Source organism: Pelobates fuscus, chromosome 8 (genome assembly GCF_036172605.1).
Source record: "Pelobates fuscus isolate aPelFus1 chromosome 8, aPelFus1.pri, whole genome shotgun sequence".
Classification (NCBI taxonomy): Eukaryota; Metazoa; Chordata; class Amphibia; order Anura; family Pelobatidae; genus Pelobates; species Pelobates fuscus.
The window spans coordinates 76,501,647-76,514,265 of NC_086324.1; the positions used below are offsets into that span (position 1 = coordinate 76,501,647).

Below are 12,619 nucleotides of genomic sequence, written 5' to 3' on the forward strand. Positions count from 1 at the left end.
ACACAACTCTGCTGCTGGAGACAGACTGTCTCCCCTTTGGCTAAACAGCCCTGTTGTGGGGGGGCAGGACCGACCGTCCCTACCCCCTGTGCTGGAAGTGCAGAGACCACGGTCCCATCTGCACAAGTGTGGGGCTTACAGTCTCCCCCTGGTACATTAAGCTGCCGCTGGGGAGAGGTGGTAACCAGCTCCTCTCCCATTAGAACACTCTGCCCATTGATGATCCGCCGCTGGGGAGAGGTGGTAACAATCTCCTCTCCCATGCCTACTTTCAGTCTTTGTGGAGGGAGACCGACTGTCTCTCCTCCCAATTCAGTGTCCTGCTCCTGGGGAATAGAGACTGGGCTCTCTATTCCCAAAAAATCACGCTGCTGCTGGGGGGTAGGACCAACTACCTCTGCCCCCTGTAACTCAGCCTTCCGCTGGGGAATGTAGACTGGGCTCCCAATTCCCAATAAATCACGCTGCTGCTGGGGAGGGAGGACGGCCCCTTCAGCTCCCTGTAACTTGGGCGCAGAGACCACGGTCCCATCTGCGCTGGTGTGGGGCTTACTGTCTCCCCTTGGTGCGCTAAGCTGCCGCTGGGGAGGAAGGACGACACCTTCAGCTGCTTTTTTGTCTGCTAGACCCTGCAGATACGCTGCCGCTACTTTCCTTGTGCTCTGTATGTATTTCTCCTCCGGGGGTTCTGGTCCAAAGAAAGCCAGCAGCATTTTCATCATAGAGTCAAACTCCTGTTGACTGTAACTGGGCGCCATGCTTGCCCTGCCGACGTTGCTTCTTTTGTAGATAGGGGCGCTGTACGGGCACTAGCGTTGCCCTCCCTTTGTAATTCAAACGAACTGTGTCTCCGAGCTGCTTTACCTCACACTAGGACGCCATCCCACCGCTGCCACCAATGTAACGGATCGCCTGGCACCCCGACTTGGTACCTCCGTTAATGGATGCTCCTAGTGCTTCCTGAGGACTCCAAGCACTCTGGCAGACACCACAATCACCGAATCCGAGAAACCTTTTAAATTCTCCCAAGCATATGAATGCTGTAGACCATTGAATAGGAACCATACGAATAGGCTTGTACCCCTAGCAGTCAACTGGAACAGCATACAATAAATCCTTCCCCCAATAATGAGACGACACATCACTTTGAGGTTAAAACAGGAACTCCCCACTGGCTCATCCAGCCTGGCTTTTATTTCCACCTCACACATACAGGCCACACCCAGGGGGAGGCATAAAAGAACCAATGACATAGATGTTACCTCCCACACATCCCCTCCCCTTAGTGTGACACATAATCCCATTATGCATACAGTTCAAAATATACTTTTACACAACTTTCATAACTTTAAAACCATACATCACATTCACATAAAAATACATATCCACAATCAATCCATTCAGGGGAACAACATATTAAAAAATGGCATGAATCCGACCAGGGAAACAAAAGTTACTAAAAGTATCTTTTGTTCCTTTCTGGCTGGCAGAAAAACATCCCCACAATGCACCCTGGTTTCCTCCCTTCTGCCCTGGAGTTAATTGGAGAAGTAATCCAATTACCCAGAACTAAAGGCAGACTCCATTAACCACATGGTTGCAAAACAACATAAAACACTTTAAAATACATAACGTCACATTTACACATAACACACAGACATTTCACCTATCCCCAGATAGCTGGGATCTGCATGCACAAAACTACCGAATAGCGCGCAGATCCTACTCACACAGTACAATTGCCATGGAGCTAAAGTCTTTCCCATAGTCTTTCATTATATGAATAGGCTCCATGGTATGGCTATCTGGGGTATCACACTCCCATAAAGTCTGGTCCATAGTCCAAAGGCAAGAGGCGGGCAATCAGCCCCCTCCAAGGACACGTGGCGAGGTCGGTTTCGCCACACTCTCCTCCTGCTCTTCGCCTCCTCGGCTGAATGCGCATGCACGGCAGGAGCCGCGCGCATTCAGCCAGTCTCATAGGAAACATTTACAATGCTTTCCTATGGACGCTGGCGTCTTCTCACTGAGCCACTGGAGGCTGGCTTAACCCAAATATAAACATAGCAGTTTCTCTGAAACTGCTATGTTTATATAAAAAAGGGTTAAACCTAGCTGGACCAGGCACCCAGACCACTTCATTAAGCTGAAGTGGTCCTTTAAAGCACATAGTCTGGGCTTGAACTTCCAAAGAGCTGCTGTACAACAAAATTATGATAAATTAGCTTAACATTTCTTTTAGATCACAAATTATTACGAAATTATCAAACCAAACATTGTGATAGGAATCACTATCTCAGAACAACTGCTGAAACTTTAAGGATTCTTCAGCATGGCATATTGTATGATTTGTTTTAGGGATCGACCGAGTATCGGTCTGGCCGATATTCAGTATTTTTGGCAATATTGGTATGGGCCTATAGCGATACCGATAAAACAGACCAGGTCCGCTAGGCCCATGACAAGCCCAGCGGTCCTGGAGGGCCCGCAGCAAGCTCTTACCGCGAGATTTAGACAGGGGAGCTGCTGTGAAGGTAAGTAAGAGCTTGCTGCACAGTCCACGCCACCGGACCACCAGGGAATGCCATATCCCCGCTCCCTGGCCAAGTAAGAAGCAAGGGGGGAAAGGGGGGGACTAAAAAGAAAAAAATATAATAATAATATAAAATTAAAAATGCCATTTTAAACACATTACATACCTACACACACAGTGCATTCACTATACACACACTACACAAACATATACACACACTCGGCATTCATTATATACAGACACTGCATTCAATTTACACACACACTCTGCATTCATTATATACACACATACTACACAAACACTGCATCCACTATACACACACTGCATTCACTTTACGCACACCACACACACTACATTCACTTTACGCACACTACACACACACTGCATTCACGATACACAAACACACACAATCTGAATTCATTATATACACACTACACAAACACTTGCTGCATTCACTATACAGACTACACAAACGCACTCTGCATTTATTATATACACACTACACAAACACACACACTGAATCCACTACACATACATCCACTGCATCCACTACACAAACACAATAGAAAAAAACACACACTAATCACTCGGTAAAAAATACAAAACCAGCACACAAACAGGTAACAATAATACCTAAAGGTTCTAAACTGTAGAAAACAGGACTCCTCCCAGTCCTCACAAAACAATGTACATAGAAATATCTACAGAGAAGAAAAGATAAAAACTCATAGAGTAGTATAGCCAATATACATCAAAACGCTGATTAATAGGTTGCACTCACAGACGCAAATTGATAGCAGACATATCTCAATAATAGGGAGATGATCTGAGATCCTCAGCACGGAAGCATGGACATGTAAGAGAGAAATAAACCAGAAATAAGTGTAGATGATATATGTTGCACTTACAAGTTAATAGTAGTGTAAAAGCATATCATCAAATATTTTCCACAGCCATCCTCCTCCAGTTGACACCAAATACGAGGGATATTGTTATAAGTTGTATAAACTATTTATTATTACAAGAATAAAAGTAAAATGCACTGGGGTTGTGGGTGGTAGTACTTGGACTTTTACTCCTTTACTAGATCTAGGAGTTTTGGTAGGCATTAGCATTATACTATGCTGAGGTAACAGGGATCCCTTCTGGTTTATTTCTCTCCTACATGTCCATGCTTCCGTGCTGAGGATCTCAGATCATCTCCCTATTATTGAGATATGTCTGCTATCAATTTGCATCTGTGAGTGCAACCTATTAATCAGCGTTTTGATGTATATTGGCTATACTACTCTGAGTTTTTATCTTTTCTTCTCTGTAGATTTTTCTATGTACTACACAAACACACACTGCATTCACTAATCAAATACTCTCACTGCATCCACTACACACAGATATATTCTTGAAAACATACAAAATTCTGACTGGCATGTATATTTTGTGCATTTACCTTTTTAAAAAAGATTTGTAAAAAAATAAAAAATAATAAACATGTTCAGTTAACAGTAGATTTGTGTAGAAATAGTGGATTTTTTCAAAATGGTAAATGTACAGAATAGCGGAAAGTTATCGGCTATTGGCCTGAAAGTTCACAGATTATCGGTATCGGCTCTAAAAAAAATTAATATTGCTCGATCCCTAGTTGTTTTGTTAATATTTAACCCTTTAAGTCCGGAGGACGTACTATTACGCCACGCAGAAACCGTCTCTAAACGCCGGCGGGCGTAATAGTACGTCCTCTCTTTTATTGCCGCCCACGTGGCCGGCGGTATTCTCCCGCTGCAGATCGCGGTCGGAGGGGATGCCTGGCCCCCCCGGCAACCCCCCCTGTGGCCGGTGACCGCGATCTGCAGTCTCTGATCGCAGTGACAGGCTGTCACTGCGATCAGTATTCAGCGTGTGTCAGCCGATTTCAAATCGGCTGACACACGTGGCGGCAGCTCTCCCCTTGTGCAGATCGCGGTCGGGGGACTTACCTGGCCCCCCAGGCAGTCCCCCTGGGGTCAGTGACCGCGATCTGCTAAGTCTGATCGCAGTGACAGGCTGTCACTGCGATCTCAAAGCACTCTGATCGCAGTGACAGCCTGTCACTGCGATCAGTGTTACATGTGTCAGCCTATTGGCTGACACATGTAACTGGCACAATGATCCCCCTGCAGATTGGAAGCGGGGAGTGCTTGTACCACCCAGGCACTCCCCCCTGTGGTCAATTACCCAATCTGCAGGAGGTGATCACAGTGACAGGCAGTCACTGTGATCACTGATCCTGTGTGTCAGCCAGTGATGTGAAATCACTGGCTGACACTGTCTTTGCCCCCTGTCCTGTAAAAAAAAAAAAAATATTAGTTAAAAAAATAAATTAAAAAAATTACAGTTACAAATAAAATATACTTAGATTATATATATTATATATATATGATCTATGTGTGTATATATATATATATATATATATATATATATATACACATACACACACACACACACACACACACACACACACATTTACACATACACGACGTGTATTTAAATATTAATAAATATATATATATATATATTATCAAATTACACGTAGACTGATACTGATTAAATATATATATAATTATTGTTATATGTATATATATTTATATATAATATAAAAAAATATATATGTAAATACGTAAAAAAATAAAATTAAAAAAATATTTAAAAATAAATAATAAAAAAATATATAGATGTGTGTTATTTCGTTCTAACTGTATTGTGATAATAATATATATATATTTATATCAAAATACACGTAGAACAAAAATAATATATATATATCATAATATATATCTATATACATAAATATATACGTATATATCACTATATATACCTATATATAAATAGAAATATTTTTAAAAAATTATCTATATATATATATATACGTATATATACACACATATGTATATATATACATATATTAATTCTACACATATATTTATGTAATAATTTTACATAATTAGGTATCCTAATTAATTACAATTAGCGGGACCTGCCTGACAACCCATGCCGAAAGTATAGGGAATTTAATTTGCTAGCACTATATTTAACCCTATAACTTTCCAAGACACCATAAAACCTGTACATGGAGGGTACTGTTTTACTCGGGAGACTTTGCTGAACACAGATATTAGTGTTTCAAAACAGTAAAATGTATTACAACAATGATATCGCCAGTAAAAGTGACGTTTTCTGCATTTTTCACGCACAAACAGCACTTACACGGGCGATATTATTGCTGCAATACTTTTTACTGTTTTAAAATACAAATATTTGTGTTGAGCGAAGTCTCCCGAGTACAACAGTACCCCACATGTACAGGTTTTATGGTGTTTTCAAAAGTTACAGCGTCAAATATAAGGCTTGTGTTTCATTTTTTTCACATTAAAATTCGCCAGATTGCTTACGTTGCCTTTGTGACCCTATGGTAGCCCAAGAATGAAAATTACCCCTATGATGGCATACCATTTGCAATAGTAGACAACCCAAGGTATTGCAAATGGGGTTTGTCCAGACTTTTTTAGTAGCCACTTAGTCACAAACACTGGCCAAAATTGGCGTTTTTTGCATTTTTCACACACAAACAAATACTAACGCTAACTTTGGCCAGTGTTTGTGACCAAATGGCTACTAAAAAAGACTGGACATACCCCATTTGCAATACCTTGGGTTGTCTACTATTGCAAATGGTATGCCATTATGGGTGTAAATTTAATTCCTGGGCTACTATACAGTCTCAAAGGCAACGTAACCAATCTGGCAAATTTCAATTTCAAATGTAACACGCTATATTTGACCCTGTAACTTCCCAAAACACCATAAAACCTGTACATAGGGGGTACTGTTTTACACGTGAGACATCGCTGAATACAAATATGTGTATTGTATTGCAGTAAAAGCAAACAGTATTTTGACATCCACAGTTAAAATGTCACATAGAACTAAAAAAAATAAAAAATTATTTTTTTCTCCCATTGTTTAATATATTTTTTATATTAAATTATGTTCAATACCTAAATATTTGATGTTAAATGAAAGCCCTGTTTCCCCTGAATAAAATGATATATAATAAGGGGGGATGCATTTAATATGAAAGAGGTGAATTACGGTTGGACAGACATATAGCGCAAATGCCAGGTTTTGTTTAAGTTTTGTTCTGTTCACAACTTGTACATTTGGCTGCGGTGTTAAGGGGTTAAATGTTTATAGGAAGCAGGCTAACATTAAAAGGGCTTGATCAACAGAGTTGCGAAACCTAGTACAAAATATTAGAATTTAGAAAAAAGAAACTACTCCAGGCAGTTTTTTTTTTTGTCTTGAGCCTTCACCTTAATTTAGTAACTAGCCTAGCTAGCTCAACACAGCTCGCTGTTTAATGGATACAATCTGATGAGTCTTATAATCGACCCTGAAACAATGAAATCGGCCTAATATAAGTAATATGTTCATGACATATTGTGTATCTATATTGTTATTCTCAAAAGAATCTCTCTCAATGCTTCTTGACGTAAGAATTGTTAATGGACCGGTACAAGCTGGAGTAGAAGTTCTATAGCTAATGCATTAAGAACACATTTAAATACCAGGTTTCTGGATTTTTTTCTGCAGTTTCCGCCCTCCTATTGATAATTTCATTATTGGTTTCATGAATTAAGCTGTAGATGTATTGATATATGCACCAGTTTATGGCTCATGTTAGATGACGTGGAGACTGTAATGATCAGTGCTTAGTAAGAAAGTCACACTGTTCTTTGATTTACTTAAGAAAGGGGTGAGACAGAGTAGTTGTAAATAAAAAAGTGGATCTCCTTGCCCTGTAACTCATGGAAAGAGCAGAATTTGCAATGGTGCTTGAAGTGCTCCGTAAACATAATAATCTTCAAACTGCAGTATGTTCTTTAGAATAAAAAGCTGTGCAATGTCCTTAAAGGAGTATTATATTTTGTTGGTTGAGTGCGTTAATAAAAACTAGAGAAAGGTTTCTACTCTGATGTTCCTGCAGATTGTTTTCATTAACTGTTTTTTATCTTGATTGTATGAAAAACTTAAGAACATGTGACTTTCCGTAGGATTATATCAAGCGTCTGTTCACTCTGACCTTGAGCATGTCACTTTACTTTTGTGCCTCATAAATGTTGGCTGGCAAGAGTGAAAATATTCTCTTCTGTGAGTTGTAACATTAATAATGTATGTGCTAAGTATCAAGGTTGCTGGCATGACTTTGGAAACTTAAGTGGGTAACACTTGTTCTTTCTTTTCAGTGTCAAAGGTGCCCCATAGAGATGATAGACACTGAAGGACTTGGAATGCCCGTCTCTTGCCAAAGCTAGGAAGTGCTTAGCGAAAAGAAGCATTGCCAAAAGAAGCATTAAGAAGTGATTCAAGGTATGTGTTCCTTTAACTCATGGATAACATGACAGTTTGACCCTTAAAGACCATGTGCAATATTTTACTACTTCACACACACCAACAAAAGCTTCTGATACCTTAATAGATTGTTATATAAACAATCAATATCCTGGTACTTTTATAATTATGAATATTAATTGCAGTGGCAAAAGCATTACCCAAACACCAGGAAATGGATGGGGCAATCATAGTTCAGTGATTTGATAGAGGCAGAGCAATCATAGTTTCTTGGGAACAGATATCTAAGAGCACTGACACCCTTGCATTGACTGGAGAATGGTATAGGGAAACTGCAGGCCTGACTTGCTGTGGAGTTTGTTTGCACAGACAAGTACAACTTGATGCTGGCGCCCCGTGATACCAACTAGTTTATACATTTAGGGTTATTCATTGACAGGCCGTTTGTGAAATTGGAGACTATATGCATTCACTCTATTTTTGGTGTTGGTGCCCCATGATACCAATTAGTTTATACATTCAGGGTTTTCCATTGACAGGCCATATTAAAAATAGGAGATTTTGTGCATTTACTGTATTTTCTAGGCCCATAATATAAAGATAAAGTTTTTGAATCATACAATTACCTCTCCCAAGCAAAAACGTGGAATTTTGTCACAACTTACATACATACTGCATTACTTCTACCTTAAACTGCTCCAAGAGACTTTCCTCCAATGTATATAACACAAGTCGGTTTGCTTGGGGCCCTGTGTGGAGAGGTGGCTTGTTTAACTTAAAGAGCCTGGTCAGGGCAACATGTATAACGAGAGACAAATAGGAGTTTGGAGGTGGAGGGCACACCTAAAAAATGCATTTCTTAATATTGAATAAAAATTACAGAAATAAGTGCTCTCTATCTGTAAATGAAGCTGCAGTTCACCAACAAGGTGTTCCCTCAACCTTGTGCAAAACAAGACAAATATATAGAGAAAGGTGAACAGCGCTAGCGGTATACAAAAATATATATATATATATATATATATATATATATATATATTACATACGTAATTGGAGTTACTTTTGGTATAGATTAAAAGAAAAAAAAACAGAATACAATAATAGTGCAATATATTTTGATGGTATAGTGGATGATGGAGGAATATATAATTCTCACTCACACTTTGAAGAGCTTTATAAGCTCAATGTCAAGGGCCTGGACGGAATAATCCCCGTCTGAGGATTTCTTGGTGTGCAGTCTTCTAAGTGAACTTTGTAGGTGTGAATTTTCGTGGTATATAGAATGAGAAAATACAAAAAACCAATGGTATAGATAGTAGGTATATGTACAACGCAAATAAAAGAGAACCTACTTACATAGACTAGAGCAATGGACCTGCTCTAGTTTAAACAGCTTCAGGTGGAACAATCCCCACCTAGGGATATACTGGACCCAAATGTAGCAGCAGCAAGATGAGGTAGGAAGTAGGACTAAAGATAGACTGGGTAATATAAAAATGTATATACTTTATTTTAACAAATATTTAAAAGTGAATAACAAATATATAAAATACCAGTCAGAATAAAAATATAAGAGTCCGTGGTTCTTCCTCACGTTTCGCCTTGGCTTTTTCAAAAGTGCATGTCTGCTGCAGGGGGTCCTCTCGGTTTTAAGTCTTCTGTAGTTGTGGAAATGGATTCCGGTGTGTAGATTGCGTCACTTCCGGTTTCGTCGTGATGACGCGGACAGGAAGTTCTTCAGGCGCCATTTTGGATATGGGCAAAAAGTCCGTGAGTGCCCACAAAATGGCACAGTAATATACAAATGAGAGTAACATGTTAAATAGATATTTTCTCATAAAGAAAGAATAAATATTATGCCAGTATAGGTGTTTAAACATACAGGGGGGGCATGGAGATATTTCATACAGATAATTACTGTTTAGATAAATGTCTGGGCATAATTCTGTATATACTAGTATATGTAATCTGGATAAAATGAGAAAAATAGAAACATAGATATGTAGGTGTAGTAATTGTTAGCAACACTAAGTGTATATTTAAGTGTGACAAAATACAAAATTAGAAACAAAAGGGCACCGAAGTGCTTGGTTCCCAACAGGGGGAACTAGAGTGTGTCTGCAGGACTCAGTAGGGGATAACCCTTGTATATATACAAAAATAGAGGGAGTAGGCGTATTCCCTAGCTTTCAAAGCTTCGGGAGCGCCAAGAAAGGGAGTTCTGCAGCTGTTGTACTGCTTTAAATAATGGTCTAAAATAATTTAATCGTGGGTATCATTGAAAATATGATCCCAAATGAAAAGTAAATGAACAAATAAAACTTAATGTACCACCACCATAATACACACACTGGGGTGGGTCTGTACAATATAGTAGTTATATACAGTGAAACTGGTGCTGTAAAAGGGACACTACAGCTGCTTGCGTTAAATTGTGCACTAAAGGCTTGTTAGCCTGAGAGGCACAAGTAGATAACTGCTAACTGTGTCCCTTAGCATCAGAATGTAGAGAAACCTTTTTTAAAAAAGAAAACTAGATCCCAAGTATCCTCTAATAGGAAACAAAGTATCTCTGTATACCTAAGGGGATACAGAGTTGCCGCTTGACATGCAAGAGATACAGTGTTTCAGCCCAAAGGTAAGGCAGAGTTAGTGGTTGCAGTAGTTGCCCCTATTCCAGTGCGGGCTCTAAACAACCTGCTGAAGGAGAAAAAAGATTACTCCACTTTTAACAGCCCAAATCCTATCGAAGGCTGACTAGAGTAGCTTGCTGCAGTGCTTGCCCCTACTGATACAGGAGCTGTAGTGAGTCCGCTGTGGAGGAAAAAAGATTTCTACACTGTTCACTTCTGAAATACTAATTGTGGATAGCTCTAACGTCGGTTAGGCGAGACCTAGACCCACTACCATCACCCAGTGATCACATCAGTCCGTGCTGGTGAAATAAAAGAAAGAAAGAGTAACGATCTAACGTCCGTTTCGGCGCTGTTAGAGCGCCTTTGTCAAAGGTGAACCGGCTCCTGTGCCTCGCTGGGTTTAAATACCCGGACTGGCAGTGCAAGTAACCAATCACGGCGCTGGGCGTGTCTTGCCTCTTCGCGCCAAACATCTGTATAGTATGCCATTCGTCCGTGTATCCGCCCACGTGGGTGTAAGTAGGGCGGGTCTGCGGACGTAGGGAGGGTGTCAGTCATCGGCTGACTGAAGGAGAACTCCTCCCCCATATGTAAAACTGCTTTTACGGCTAACCACTTATACCACATACAAGTTCTGACTAAAAGCCCCTAATACACGGTATCATAGGTTAAAGAACCAATAATCAACGGAGACTTAAAGCATATCAACTTACATGTACCGATGAGTCCTGTATTGGGATTTGGGAGTGCAGGATTGAATTAACCCTTGCTGGTGCATGACAGGGATCGTGCAACAAAAAGAAAAAGAAATACGGCTCCCATATTCATCATGGGCATGTGAAGTGGGAAGCACTGTTTTTGTAGTTGCACTGAGTACTACTGAACACTGTAGACGGTATTTGCAAAACTCTTCCTGACGGAAGGTGGGATGCAAACATAGATCCCCTATTTCATGCAGGGTAGGGAAGATCCTATTTGTAAAAATAGGCAATCACTTATTCTCCTAATGGAGCCAAACAGGAAAAGGGGGGGGGGGGGTAATGAGGGGGGAATAGGTAATGAGCGGTCACTTGTTATGCTGGCACATAGGCACCCGGTAAATCACACTTCACATGTACAGAAAGAAATATCTGTTAACAAAAAGACCTAAGTAAAGACTGAACAACACAAATCTATATACATATATACACAGTGGGGATAATCATCATTCAATAAACGGGGTGAAGGTGAAGCCTTCATTGAGGCCTTTGGGGGCTAGTGTGTCAAATTTGTAAATCCAATAGCATTCCCTTCTTTTAAGGGTTTGATCTAAATCTCCACCCCTTTTGCCCAATTGGATTTTTTCTATTCCCGCAAATTTAATACATTTAGGGGTGTCCATGTGGTTGGTTCTAATGTGTCTGGCAACTGACGTGTCTCTGTTAGATGTTACAGAGTGGACATGTTCCATGATGCGTCGCTTAAATGGGCGTATAGTTTAGCCCACATATTTCATGCCACACTTACACATGAGTAAGTAAACCATTCCCTGGGTATTGCAGTTGAAAAACTGTTTTATGGGAATCTCTACAGAGTTGTTGTGGTTAGTAAGGGTTTTTGACCCTTTGGCTACATATGTACATGCAACACATTTCCCACATTGGTACGTGCCGTGTATAGTCATCCAGGTGGTGTTCGTTTTTTTAGGGGTAGAGAGGTAACTGGGTACAAGCATTTCTTTTATGTTTTTACCTCTTCTCGCTGTGATAGACACCTTAGTGGAGATGGTGTCCTTCAGATGTGGATCTTGTGTCAAAAGAGGCCAAAAACGGCCCATCACTTTCTTTACCTCATTCCATCCAGCATCATAGTTTGCTACACATCTGATTAGTTTCTTTGGGTCCTGCTTGGGCTCATCCATGAGCAGATCTTCGCGAGTACTATTAAGTGCTCGCTGGTAGGCATGCTTTAGGCAGCGATTTGGATAGCCTCTTTGTTTGAATCTGAATCTCAGTTCAGTTGCTTTTAGTTTGAAGTCCTCAATAGACGAGCAGTTCCTCCTTAGTCGGAGATACTGGCCCACCGG

General features: G+C 40.3%; 1 protein-coding gene across 1 annotated transcript in view; it reads left to right on the forward strand.

Moving 5' to 3' along the window:
• Window positions 1-12,619, forward strand: part of ZDBF2 (zinc finger DBF-type containing 2) — a 74,925-nt gene that overhangs the window by 23,072 nt on the left and 39,234 nt on the right. Inside the window, exon 2 of the mRNA XM_063428752.1 lies at window positions 7,813-7,936. The gene's annotated coding sequence lies outside the window, so the exon portion shown is untranslated. The remainder of the gene's footprint in view (window positions 1-7,812; window positions 7,937-12,619) is intronic.